The 13,811-nt window shown below is 44.5% G+C and overlaps 1 non-coding gene across 1 annotated transcript; it reads right to left on the bottom strand.

The window, feature by feature from the left end:
* Window positions 1-11,011: 11,011 nt before the first annotated feature.
* LOC142441671 (U1 spliceosomal RNA) lies at window positions 11,012-11,176 on the bottom strand. Its single transcript, XR_012783028.1, has one exon. It is a non-coding gene; the product is annotated as a U1 spliceosomal RNA (small nuclear RNA).
* Window positions 11,177-13,811: the final 2,635 nt, after the last annotated feature.

Below are 13,811 nucleotides of genomic sequence, written 5' to 3'. Positions count from 1 at the left end.
TTCCGGAAGCGATAGTCTTTAGCGTCACTCAAGCCAAGTCAGCAAAGAACTGTGATGGAATAGGAAGCAAGAGCCCTGGTTCTTCAGGGGCAAGGGTTCTCCGTTGGCACCCTGCTAGGCCCTGGATTGAACCTGCTGATTCAGTTCCAGATTCATGAAGCAGAGAATTCATATGCAATCCATGCAATGATGCTGAATGCAGGAAGATCACTAGTCAGTGGGTAGAAAGTCTTGTAGATCCAATGGCTGTGGAAGCATCTCAGCACTGGCATGGGTCTACATGTGGCTCCTCCAGCTCCAGGGCTCTGGCTCCATCGGTGTGTCTCCATGTGGCTTCAACAGGAATGTGAAGCAGAGAGTGTGTCCTGCTTCCAGGGAGGAAGACAGGATTTCCCAGAATCCACAGAAGGCCATGCCCACACAGAGGTCTCGTTGGCTATGACCTGATTGACACCCCTTCACTCAAGTTGATAGGGTATTATGTCACTGCCACACAAGGCCATTCCTGGATGGCTATGATCTTAACAGCCAGGTCTGCGCACAGTGTGGGCCGAGGCAAGATGGGGCGGAGACCACCGGAGAGAGCCAGCCAGCTGGAGACCCTCCTGGTAGTCTTATGTGGTAGTTACATATATAAATATATTTACATATGTACATGCCTGTATTTAGACCTCTATAAACGTCCTTTGCCTCCTAGTTCTTTCCTTCATTTCCTTTTACTTTCCTCTTGTCCCACTATCATGCTCAGCCTTCGTTTGGGTTTCAGTAATACCTCTCGGTTACACTGCCCTACCAGGCCTCCTACCCCCTCCTCACCACCGATTTTGGATCACTTGTTGTTCCCTTATCCCTGGGGTTGTTATCAGCCACTCCCTTTCCCCTGCCTTCGCCAGAGGGCATTTTCAAAGCAAGAGCAGCAACAGTAGGAAAACTGGTCCAGCTAAAGCAGCTGTGAAAACAAGAAAAGACCTTTGAAAATTTTGCCCAATCTGTCTCTTTCCAATATTCCCAAGGCTACTTTTCTTTTGAAGGCAAAAAATCAAACAGAAGTACTATAAGAAATAGACCACTGTTGGAGATTATGCTTAGCGAAGTATAAAAATTAATTGGGGGAGCTTGTTAAGAATGTAATTTTCAGGATGATGTAAGATATGGAAAAAAATAATCTATAACTAATCAAGGGTTCATGAAGGAGGGTGAGTGGGCGAGGGAGGAGTAAGAAATGGGGAGCTGATATCAGGGGCTCAAGTGGGAAGAGAATGCTTTGAAAATGATGATGGTGGCATATGTGCAAATGTGCTTGACACACTGGATGAATGTATGGATTGTGATAAGAGATGTAAGAGCCCCCAATAAAAGCATTTTTTAAAGTGTAATTTTCTAGAATCATTCATTCAAAAAACAATGTCTCATTCACTTATTCTCAGGTTCCATCAAGTGTTGTTGCTTCTTCTCCATTTTGTCTCCCTCCCAGTGATGTTCTTGATCAACTACCACCTTCAAGTTGAAGTGTGGCCGGTGCAATAGACTCTGCGCAGAGGACATTCAGGCATTTAAAATGTATAGTTTGACTCTCAGAAGCACTAGACATCTCAGGACAAGATAAGATAATCACTGGAGTTGTGTCTTTCTGTCCAAGGACAGATTTCTCTCATCCTGGCAGGAAAGCCCTTGGACCGGGCAGTCACAATGGCAGAATGAACAAACAAGGGCAACATCCTTCCTGGTTGGACAACAATGACCAGGTTCAGACAAGGCAACCTGCTCACCTAAAAGTGTGCTCCTTGGCAGGAGCAGAAAAGATTTGTTTTTGTCAAAGGATTAAAGAACTAAAGGGATTAATTTCTTTCGTTAAGTTTCTTCCATTAATTGAAGAATTCATTCTTCCACTCACCACATGAAGCCTTTGCATCCAGGTATATAAATGAAGAAAGTGCAGTACAAAGAAGCTCGTAGTATCTCTGAACACGTGGAAGACACTAGTGCCAGATTCCCAGTCTCACTCTCTACCAGGAAATACTCTGTCCCCACCATCAAACGCTTTCTCTCCAGGGCATTTACTCTACCTACCCCTGAACTGGCTAGTCCTCATAGCCACTCTAACCATCTGCAGATCAGAAGAGTCCAGATCAGCATGAGTACACACACACACGCACACACACACACACACACACACACACACGTAAGCCTTGCACAGGTATCAAATAACCCTATGTGAGGGTTTGAGGCTTTGAGGGAGACCAAATCAGTAAATAAAGTCATTCATTTCTTCAATAGACTTTTATTGCTTCCTGCTCCCTGTTAAGTTCCAAAACATATGTTAGCAATGGCTTGGGATCCACATGGAGCACAAGTGTGTTACATACACTTGATATGACAAAAACAATGATACATGCTGTGAAGGGGCTACAGACTGAAGGAGCTAAGGGGGAGTCCATCTGCCCAAATGATAGGGACTGTTCCTACAGGTAGACACAGGGGCTAGGATATTTTAGGGAGAAGCGAATCTCATAATACCCAAGACTCGTATTCTGTATCGTGCCTGTAAGGTGGCTCTACTGTTTGGGGAGTTGTGGATCCAGTTCCCCTACAGGGCAGACTGAAGGGGAAGGCTAGGCTCTACTGTTTGGGAGGTTGTGGATCCAGTTCCCCTACAGGGCAGACTGAAGGGGAAGGCTAGGCTCTACTGTTTGGGGAGTTGTGGATCCAGTTCCCCTACAGGGCAGACTGAAGGGGAAGGCTAGGCTCCACTGTTTGGGAGGTGTGGATCCAGCTCCCCTACAGGGCAGACTGAAGGGGAAGGCTAATGGGAAAGCAGAAGGCAAACACTCGGGACCTTGAGCTTAATTCTAGAATCAATGGCGAGTGAATCGAATAGAATAAGTACGTGATCAGAGCTGGACATAGGACATTTCACCTGGCTCTTGGGAGGGCTGGGGTGGAGAAGGCAAGCAATGAAGACAGGAGCATTACTGTGGAGATCCCTGATGGGGCTCTGGTGCGGAGAGCTGAACTAGCAGCTGGCAGTGAAAATAGACAGAGGCAAAGGCTAAAGAGATTCTTGCTGTGGCCTGGATTGGCTGGAGGGAGCAAGTACAGACGAGGACCCTGATGTCTCTACCAAACACTAGGAAGAAGATATCTGAGGCATTTGACAGGGAGGGATCAGGAAGAAACATACCTCAGAAAGCAAAACTTTGACTTCAGGATTTCATAGGGAAATAGAATGTATGAGCTGACTTAATGGAGCAGGAAAAGTGAAGTAGTTACGTTTTACCTTTTCTCTAAAAATGCGGAAACTAACCTCAATTTCCAAAACTTTAAAATCCCAAATGGCATTGTTAGATGCCGTCAACTTGGTTCGGACCCATCGTGGATCTAGGTACAGCTGGTTCTATGTGAGCAATCCCACAGTCTTGCTGAGCTCAGCACTCTGGTAGCCACCGTGTCAGTCCACCTGACGGAGTGTCTTCTGCTCTTTCTATCCGCGCTACTAAGCTTGATGTCCGTCGCTACGGGATTGGTTCCTCCTGACAATACGTCCGAAGTGCATGAGGCCACTTCCTGCCACAGCTACTTCTATAGAGCATTCTGATCACACTTCTTCCAAGAAAGATGCGTTCATTTTTCTGGCAGTCTATGGTAATTTTGATATTTTTGGCAACACCACAATTCAAAGGTACAGTTCTACTTTTAGTTGCTATTGTCATCAATTCTCTTTGATATTCCTTATTCCTTATCCAGTTTTTACATTCTTTGGGGGCTATACCACAGGGAATTTTTTTTTACTTTGATTAAAAAAGGACTAACTTTATTGAAAAACTGCTGCAGACATTTTGACATAAGTTTAAGCTACCTATTTAGGTAGACTGACACATGAAACATTTAATCTTCCAAGAACAAAATGGGAGGGAATTTTTTTCATTAAATATTTTTCACGCTTTTTTGAGAATAATCTTGTAAAATAAGATCTTTTTTGCCCTCTTTATTCAGACCTTACCCTACAAAAGGTGAACAAATGGATCGAAAGATATTTAAAAAAATCCATGTAAACAGAGGTCCAGATGGTGATTCCAGCCTACCTCCATGGAAGCGATGAGAACACAGGCAGGCTCTAGGCCTCGGACAGGGAAGTAGCATTAGAATTGTGGAGCAAAGTCCCATAGAAAAGAGCTAGATGGGCCTGACAGATTCTTTCCAAATTCTCCTGATGGGTGACCTTTTCAGATTTTTCTTGATATCTATCTATCTATATATTTTCTTTATAATTGTGGTAAAATGCATTCAACAGAAAAGGGACCATTTTAACCTTTTTCAGGTGTACCACCCACTGTGAAAACCATCCTCCCTATTTGTTTCCCAGACTTTTCATGTCCACTCTCTTAGTTACCGATTTCTGCTCAGCAGAAATGCCACCCGCGGACAGCTGTGACATACAGAGCCGTAGTCCCTCACAGTTTAGAAGTCCAGACGGCTGTCACTTTGTCTCACTGTGGTGGCTTGTGTGTTGCTTGTGCAGCAGCTATGCCACTGTTGTTTCATAAGGCAGTAGAACAGCCCAAAGTGAACAGGTATCAAGAGAGTTTCCGGGCTAAGAAGAGCTGATGATAAAAAATAGGCTGTCCACTTCAGAGGGATTAGCCACTGATACTCTGAGGCTAGCATGGAAACATTGTCAGATATTGCAAACTTCATGAACAGCAAGGTGTGCTCAATCTGCCTGCTAAGAAACTAATCAGAAAAGCTGGATGATAAGAAGAACGCAGCATCCGGATTGGACGAAGGCTTATTAACAACCTACGATATGCAGATGACAAACCTTGCTTGCTGAGAGTGAAAGTGAGGAGGAATTGAAACACTTTCTGATAAAGATCAAGGATTGCAGCCTTTAGTATGGATTACCATTGAATGTCAAGAAAACCAAAATCTTCACAGCTGCACCGATAGATGACATCACGATAAAAGGAGGAAAGATTGGAGTTGACAAGGATTTCATCTTGCTCAGATTCACAATCAATGCTCTTGGAAGCAGCAGTCAAGAGACCAAATGAGGCATTGCATTGGGTAAATTTGCTGTGCAAGACCTTGTTAGAGTCAAAAAGCAGGATGCTACTTTGAGGCCCAAAGTGTGCCTGGCCCAAGCCATAATATTTTCAATTGCCTCCTATGCATGTGAACATTGGACACTGAACAAGGAAGACTGAATGCATGTGAATGATGAGTATTGAATATTGAAAGTCCCATGGATTGCCAAAAGAATAAACAAATTTGTCCTGTTCAGTGGTTCCAACCCACCAGCCCCACTGCTGCACAAAGATGAGGGTACCTACTCTTGTAGAGATTTGAAGTCTCCGAACCCAAAAGGGGCAGTCTACTCTGTCCTATAGGGTCACTATGAGACAATGCTCCTTTAATCCTGCCAGAACATGCCAAAAGGACACTCTACGCCGCTATAAGCCCCAGCCTGAAAGTGCCAGGATCTAGCTCCATGGGCGCCAAGCCTCGCTCCTTCAATTCAGTGTCCGGAGCCACTCCATTCCAGAAAGGAGTCTCCTGCTCGGCCTTACTCACTCCATAGGCAGGAAGTCCAGTGCTCTGCCTCGTGCCCGTGGTGGTGGTGCTGCTGCTGCTGCTTTTCTGGCATTAGAAGAGTAGCTCCTGGATCTAGGGGTCTCAGCACACAGGGATTTCCAGGTCTAGAGGATGCACTCCACTGCTGGCCCTTCTTTCTTGATGTTCGTGAGATTCCCTCTTGCTCATTTTAATGAGATGGCAAACTGATTAAGCCCCTCATCAGACCTCTATACACCTATGGGCTTTTGGTGGGAGTTACGGAGACTATGGCCAGAATGGCCATATTCAATAGCTCACTACTCTGCAGAATCCCGATGAAGAGGAGCAGTAGGCTTCTACTTGCCCAGAAAAGTAACATAGTTCATTTTAGGGGCACAACAACTCCATGTAGTGATACTTTGGAGAAGAATTTGGGTCCCTAATGTGGCATAAACTAAGCTTGTGCAAGTCCGACCAGGGATACGGTAGAGAAGTCAGCCAGGGGTGGGAGTTAAGACAAAAGGAGCTGGAAATCCACTATGAATTTCCCCAAGAAATGTTGGGCTTCCAGAGTAATAAGGAATGGGACGATAGTGATTCACTTGGATGTTGATTGACCCAAGAGCATTGAAATATTTGGGCAGATCTGCAGTTACATCTGTAAAAATACCTAGCCCATGTGTCTGACATGTAGTCCATAAATGTAGACTTGTGAATCCATTAATTTGGTCTATAACATCAGTGTGATACAAAAGCTTTTCCACAGTTTAATTCAAAACAGCATTCCTATCCAACCAAAGTACTCAGTACAAAATTCCAGAATTTGAATACAATATTCAGAAGGAGGAAGAGTTTATGAAGCACCTGCTGTGTGCCAGGCACTGGGCTGGGCACTGTAGCTTGTTCTTTGAAACAGTCTTTTCTATAAAGGCTTAGTTTGCTCAACTGACTGGAAACAGAAGCTTCACGGCTGCTCTTTGCCCGGTTCTCCCCTGTTAGTCACAACTCAGGAAGTTCTGCCCTAGGAGCTTTGAACCTAGAAATCTCTGAGCACCTGGACACTGTTCTGACTCCCACCCCTGCAAGACTTACCACTTTTAAGTAAAAGACATATTTTTCTTATCGCTTGTTATTTGCATTCCTACTCAAGAACCATGCTTACAACAATCGATGCCCTGCATTTCATAGGCACCTTCGACTCGGCGAGCAAGAGTGTACTGATTGTACCTGTTGTTAAATCGCTTTTGAGGGACTGAGATCAAGAGTTTTATAGCAAAGAACCTCAAGTAAAGTGTGGTTAGCCAGAAATAATAGGTAGGGATTGTAGTTTCAAAGCCTGTGGGTGATGTGTGCTTAATTATTAACTTAAAGGTTTTTGATCACAGAAGACAAGTCTGATTATTTGCTTCTGTGAAAAGTACAGTCAAAAGCCCCTATGAATTGTTATAAGAGCTGTAAGAGCCCCAATGAAATTATCTTTTAATAAAAAAATAAAATTTACAAAAACCTACAGCCTAGTTCTGCTTTAATATATGGGTTGCCATGAGTAAAAATCATCTTGATGGCCTCAGTTGATTTTTAGATTTGATTTACCATTTTAGATTTAAAATGTACATATAAGGGCTGGAGGTACAGGGAATCCAGGGTGGATGATACCTTCAGGACCAAGGGTGTGAGGGACGATGCTGGGAGAGTGGAGGGTGAGTGGGTTGGAAAGGGGGAATTGATTACAAGGATCCACATGTGACCTCTTCCCTGGGAGAGGGACAGCAGAGAAGGGGGGGAAGGGAGACTCAGGATAGGGCAAGATATGACAAAATAACGATGTATAGATTACCAAGGGCACATGAGGGAGGGGGGAAAGGGGAGGGAGGGGGGAAAGGGGAGGGAAGGGGAAAAAAAGAGGACCTGATGCAAGGGGCTTAAGTGGAGAGCAAATGCTTTGAGAATGATTGGGGCAGGGAATGTATGGATGTGCTTTATACAATTGATGTATGGATTGTGATAAGAGTTGTATGGGTCCCTAATAAAATGTAAAAAAAGAAAAGAGGAGAAAAGAATGATTAGGGCAAAGACTGTACAGATGTGCTTTATACAATTGATGTATGTATATGTATGAACTGTGATAAGAATTGTATGAGCCCCAATAAATTGTTAAAAAATAATAAAATGTACATATATCAGGCCATATTTCTGAAATTTGAGAACTTCATGAACCTTTTAAAAGATAAAACATTGGGAGGAAAAGAGTGGAGCACATCCTGGCCCACCAAGACTTGAAGACGATATTCCCACCCAGAGCAGCCAATGCACAGAGAAGACCACATAGTTGGCCCCACTATGAGACACAACATCCTTCATTGACCCATAGCCCTACAGGGGAAAACACTGGAGACACAGTGTAGGAATTCACCCCATCTGATCCCACCAGACCAAGGCAAAACACTGAGGGCGTGGAACACAGCAACAAGGGGAAGAGAGCAATGAAGTCCCCAGGGAATACCGAAAATAGACTTTGGGGCCAGGGCTTGGAGCCCCAACAGACTCAACTGGAAAACAGTCCTTGAATTAACTACAAGCTCTTCTTTCTGGTTGTTGTGTTGTGTTTTGTTTTGTTGTCATTGGCTTGTTGGTGTTGCTGTTCTTGTTTTGTTTTCTTTTGTTTCTTGGTTTTGCTCTGTCTCATTTTTTGGTGCATGTTATTATCTCCGCAGGTCTGTCTAAATAAGATAGGCTGGATGAACAATCTGGAGGAGAAAACAATGGGACCAACCATTCTGGGGGGACATGGGAGAGGGGGGGTGAGGGAAAAGGTAGTGGTGTTAACAAACCCAGGGACAAGGGAACAACAAATGATCCAAATCGGTGGTGAGGAGGGTGTGAGCTGCCTGATAGAGCATGATCAAGGGTAATGTACCCAAGAGGAATGAAGACTGACCATGATAGTGGGATAAGAGGAAAGTAAAAGGAAATAGAGGAAAGAGCTAGGAGGCAAAGGGCATTTATAGAGGTCTGAATAAAGGTATGTACATATGTAAATATATTTATATATGAGGATGGGGAAATAGATCTATTTATAGGTTTAAGTTTAGTATTAAGGTAGCAGATGGACATTGGGCCTCCACTCAAGTACTCCCTCAATGCAAGAATACTTTGTTCTATTAAACTGGCACTCTATGATGCTCACCTTCCCAACCCAATCCCTGAAGACAAAGTGGGTGAATAAGCAAATGTGGTGAAGAAAGCTGATCGTGCCCAGCTATCAAAAGATAAAGCGTTTGGGGTCTTAAAAGCTTGAAGGTAAACAAGCGGCCATCTAGCTCAGAAGCAACAAATTCCACATGGAAGAAGCACACCAGCCTGTGTGATCACGAGGTGTTGAAGGGATCAGGTATCATCACTGTGAATGAGTGGGGAGTGCGGAATAGAGACCCAAAGCCCATTTGTAGGCCACTGGACATCTCCTTACAGAAAGGTCTCGGGGAGGAGATGAACCAGTCAGGGTGCAGTATACCAACCATGAAACATAAAACTTTCCTCTAGTTCCTAAATACTTCCTCCCCCCCCACTATCATGATCCCAATTCTACCTTACAAATCTGGCTAGACCAGAGGATGTACAATGGTACAGATAGTAACTGGAAACACAGAGAATCCAGGACAGATGATCCCTTCAAGACCAGTGGTGTGAGTGGCGATACCAGGAGGGTGGAAGGAGGGTAGGGTGGAAAATGGGAACCAATGACAAGGATCTACATATACCTCTTCCCTGGGGGATGGACAACAGAAAAGTGGGTGAAGGGAGACGTCGGACAGTGTAAGACATGACAAACTAATAATTTATAAATTATCAAGGGTTCATGAGGGAGGGGGGAATGGGGAGGGCGGGGAAAAATGAGGAGCTGATGCCAGTGGCTTAAGTGGAGAGCAAATGTTTTGAGAATGATGAGGGCAATGAATGTACAGATGTGCTTTACACAATTGATGTATGGATGGATGGTAATAAGAGTTGCATGAGCCCTGAATAAAATGATTAAAAGTAAAATAAAAAGAGATAAAACATTAACATCAATTCCCAAGAGTATATTCTCTGTCTTCAGTCAGAGAAATACTACAATAAGGAACAAAAGCACTACTCTGAAAAAAATAATTTTCAAATGTGGTTATCACTGCTAATGAGTTATCTCTTTATTACAAAGTGATTTTAAAAACTATCTCTACAAGGAAAAAAAATCCACATGGACTCTTCAACACCAAACCTCCAAGTCTTTGAGAAGACAGCCAAGCCCTGCTCCCTTCAGCACCTCCAAGAAGAGAAAATGAAACCTTTCCCAGTCATACATGGAAGTCTTGGACAGTCCTGATCCAATAACACACTACATTGATTTCCCGCTCTGTGGATTTGTGGTAGAAAGATTCTAAATATCAGCATAATAGTTTCAATGCATGTGTGAAAACATTGGCAAATCTGCATTCCATTGTCTCGGTTTTCTGGGTGTGTGAATGGCTGATGTCATAAGTATAGGAAATCCCTACAACATTAAAGTTTCTTAACTTTGTTTTGCAGAAGCTTTAAGACGTCTCTGCATTCTGGAGTGCCAAACCCTCCTTAGGGAGGGCTGATGGCTAATCTCCCACCTGCGGACAGGCATTGAATCCAGTTACCAGCAACTGAAAATGCTCCCTGGGCCTGGAAGAGCTTTATCCTCTGAGGCTGCAGTCTGCCCAGAAATTCAAGTCAAGCGTTTGTGATGAAGCTGATCGCGTGCCATATGGTGTCTCCAGAGGGCTGGGGTTATTTTCTGCAAGAATTCAGCAGAATCGTGTTACTGTGTCTAGGGCTGGAGAGCGACACTAGGCACCCACACAAGAAGCACACTACTGGCTGGCGTTCTTAAACACCAGATGAAAATGAGGCAAACCAGAGAAAGGCCTGCTTTGACCCATTAAAGGACAAACGAAGCCTGAGGCACCCAACAAAAGCCTTTGCACCCCAAGGACCCACAGTAGGTCTGCTTTAGAGAACTGGACAGAAGTTTCAGGTGACATTTCTTTAATCATTTTATTGTGGCTCATACAATTCTTATCACAATCCATACCTACATCAATTGTGTAAAGCACATCTGTACATTCATTGCCCTCATCATTCTCAAAACATTTGCTCTCCACATAAGCTCCTGGCATCAGCTCCTCATTTTCCCCTCCCTTCCTGCTCCCCCCTCCCTCATGAACCCTTGATAATTTATAAATTATTAGTTTGTCATGTCTTACACTGTCCAACGTCTCCCTTCACCCACTTTTCTGTTGTCTATTCCCCAGGGAGGAGGTTATATGTAGATCCCTGTAATCAGTTCCCCCTTTCCACCCGACCCTCCCTCCACCCTCCTGATATCGCCGCTCTCACCACTGGTCCTGAAGGGATCATCTGTCCTGGGTTCTCAGGTGACTTTTTTTTTTTTTAGGGGATAGCGCAAACGCAGTCCCCCACTACCACAAATTATGCAGTCGAGTTTCCCACATTTGGGGAAATCGCAGGGGTCAGCACATCTGGAGTGCAATGGATAAGCCTCGCCCTGGGAAAACCACCTTCATGATCATGGTATCTCCCCTGCTCAGGTGACTTTTTAAAAGATAATTCCAGTCAGTTCTGTGAAAAAATACTGCTTCAAAAATAGTGATCACCAAGAATCTCAGACAATTTTTGTTAAATACTGATGGAACAGTGTCATATTTCCTCTAGGGATGTTGTCTTTTGTGTAGGATGATGCACGATTTACTACCCTTCTTTCTTCTACATAAATTCCCCCGCTGCCCGCCCCCCATACTTTCCGGAGCTAAGGGGAGAAAATAGAAGGACAGTTAGTAACTTGCCCCTGGTCACAGAGATATTAGACAGTGAAACCGTTCAGCCGGAGTGTGATCCCTTCCCTTTCCTTTTGTGAAGCGGGGATAAACATAATGCCTGTCTTCATAAGACTCTTGTGTGAGTAAGGAGACAATTTGAGGAAAGAGCTAAAACAGTATTGGGAACATAGTAACTACTCCTAAATTTTATCTATCAATATTATTACTATAATATTTGATTGGCTCTAAGATTCACTTTCACCCCTCATTTTAGACTTCTTTCTAATTAACATGTGTCTTACAGCGTATGGCATGACATGGTGTCAAGAACGGTCTTTTGCTTGACTCCGTGGATGGATGTATGGATTGTGATGAGTCGTACCAGTCCCCATTAAAATGATTAAAAAACCAAAAAAACAGTCTTTTGCTCAGGACCAATAATAAGAATAGCAATACCAGGAGGGTAAAGGGAAGGTGGGGGGGAAAAGGGGGAACCAACCACAGTGATTGACATATAACACACACCCAGGGGGAATGAAAAACAAAAACATGGGTGAAGGGAAGCAATGGTTGGTGGGAGACATGAAAAAAAAATTTTTTTATAAATTATCAAAGGATCATCATGTGGGAGGAAGAGTGGGAGGGTGGGGGAATGAGCTGTTACCAAGGGCTCAAGTAGGAAAAAATGTTTTGAAATTGATGATGACAACAAAAGAAAGAAAATAATGATGGCAACACATGTACAAATGTGCTTGACACATGGATGAATGTATGGATTGTGATAAGAGCTGTAAGAGCCCCCAATACAATGATTTTTTTAAAAAGAACAGTCTTTTTTTTCCCCTTTCCTTTCTGCCTTGGTGATACAGGAAACAGTGACATGTCTTAAGTCAGGGGCATTGGCTTATGTTGGTGGCGTTGTCATTTTCTACCCTTCTATTTCCTTCTATATAAAGACGGGGCAAAGACCTACTCTCCCCCCTGCTGTCCAGAAGAGCATTTCTTCTGCAGACTAGTATGGCTGCTTAAACCTGCTCCTTCCTTGTCTGGTCCCTCTGGGGCTGAGGTGGCTGCAGGAACCCTCACTGCACACCGCCCTTCCCCATAGGGAAGAGTGGGGCGGTGCTATAGGGAGCGAGTGACGTCAATTTAGAGGAGTCTTAGGTTCTGGGGCATTTGCAAGGAACCTTGAGAAAGAGATAAAGAGAGGCCCTTGGTTTGGCTCACCAAATATGAGGTGGAAGTTTTAGGTGGGGCCAGGCCCTACAGGTTTTCACCTTGCAGGTGTCATGCAGTCGGTCTGAGCAGCTGTACAGTTGGCTTTGTGCAGTGTTCGCCCTTGGGCCCTATGTTCTGAACGTGCCCGCCATGGCTGCTTGTAAAGATTTTACTCACAGGTACGTGGTTGTCCCTCCAGAACACAGAGACACGCCAAATCCTCGCAGAGAAAGCAAACACTGGCCTTGTCCTCAACAAAGGTACTGTCCCCATGGTGGCCTTGGACAAATAGCGGTAGCTTGATGCTGCAGGATGTTGCAACTTGTCCTTGGATCACACAGCAGTCCCAGGGGTTCTGGGCAGAGAAGAATGGCGCCTCAGAGGGCTTTGGAGGTGAGGGAACTCAGGAGGCAGCGATCCAATGATAGGGAGGCCTTTGATTGCGTTTAAACTGAGGGTCCGCTGAGTGCTGTGTGTGTTGCAGGGGGTTCGGGTAGGGGCGGGAGTGGCGATCAGATCACCATGCAGAGCTAGGCTCAATTCCATCTGCATCCACGTCTAAGGAGTGTGTTGTGAGACAGTTAACCCGAAAACAACCATCACACACACACACCCCATCCCCTGCCATAACACGGCTTCAATATGGCAATTAAATTAATTAATTAAAAGGCATTTTAATTAATTAATTAAATTCATTAAAATGCCATTAAATTAATCAATCAATTAAAAGTTCTTAGGACTAATGGGCCCGATAGCAAGAAGTACTAGGAATACCCCCATGGACCAAAGTGACAAAAGGTCGGCTAGCCAGAGCGTGCGTTCCGTGCTCGGCTGCTAACCGGACGCTGGGTGGATCAAGCCCAGCAGATGGCTCCGTGGGAGAACGACCAGGCGTCTGTCAAGAGGACCGTCTGGAAAACCCGACTCGGGCCTCTGCTCCGCCACGAGCGGCCGCTGCGAGTCGAAAATCAGCTCCCATGATGGAAACTAACAGCAGTAAGCGGGAAACGTGCACTCCGGTGGAAAATGCGCTGTTGGCGACTAGCACGCATCCTTCATGGTTATCTGATGTGACCCGAGCGATCTTTTAGGCCTATAATTTTAAAATAACTAATAACCATGCAAGCGATGCACCTTTGATAGATGTGCCAGTGGAAAGGAGGTGTGCACGAGGCAGTTTTGCGTACAAGTTCACCA

The sequence above is a fragment of the Tenrec ecaudatus genome, chromosome 2 (genome assembly GCF_050624435.1).
Source record: "Tenrec ecaudatus isolate mTenEca1 chromosome 2, mTenEca1.hap1, whole genome shotgun sequence".
In the NCBI taxonomy this organism is placed as follows: domain Eukaryota; kingdom Metazoa; phylum Chordata; class Mammalia; order Afrosoricida; family Tenrecidae; genus Tenrec; species Tenrec ecaudatus.
The sequence above is the reverse complement of the archived record's forward strand: the minus strand, read 5'-3'. Positions and strand labels throughout refer to the sequence as shown.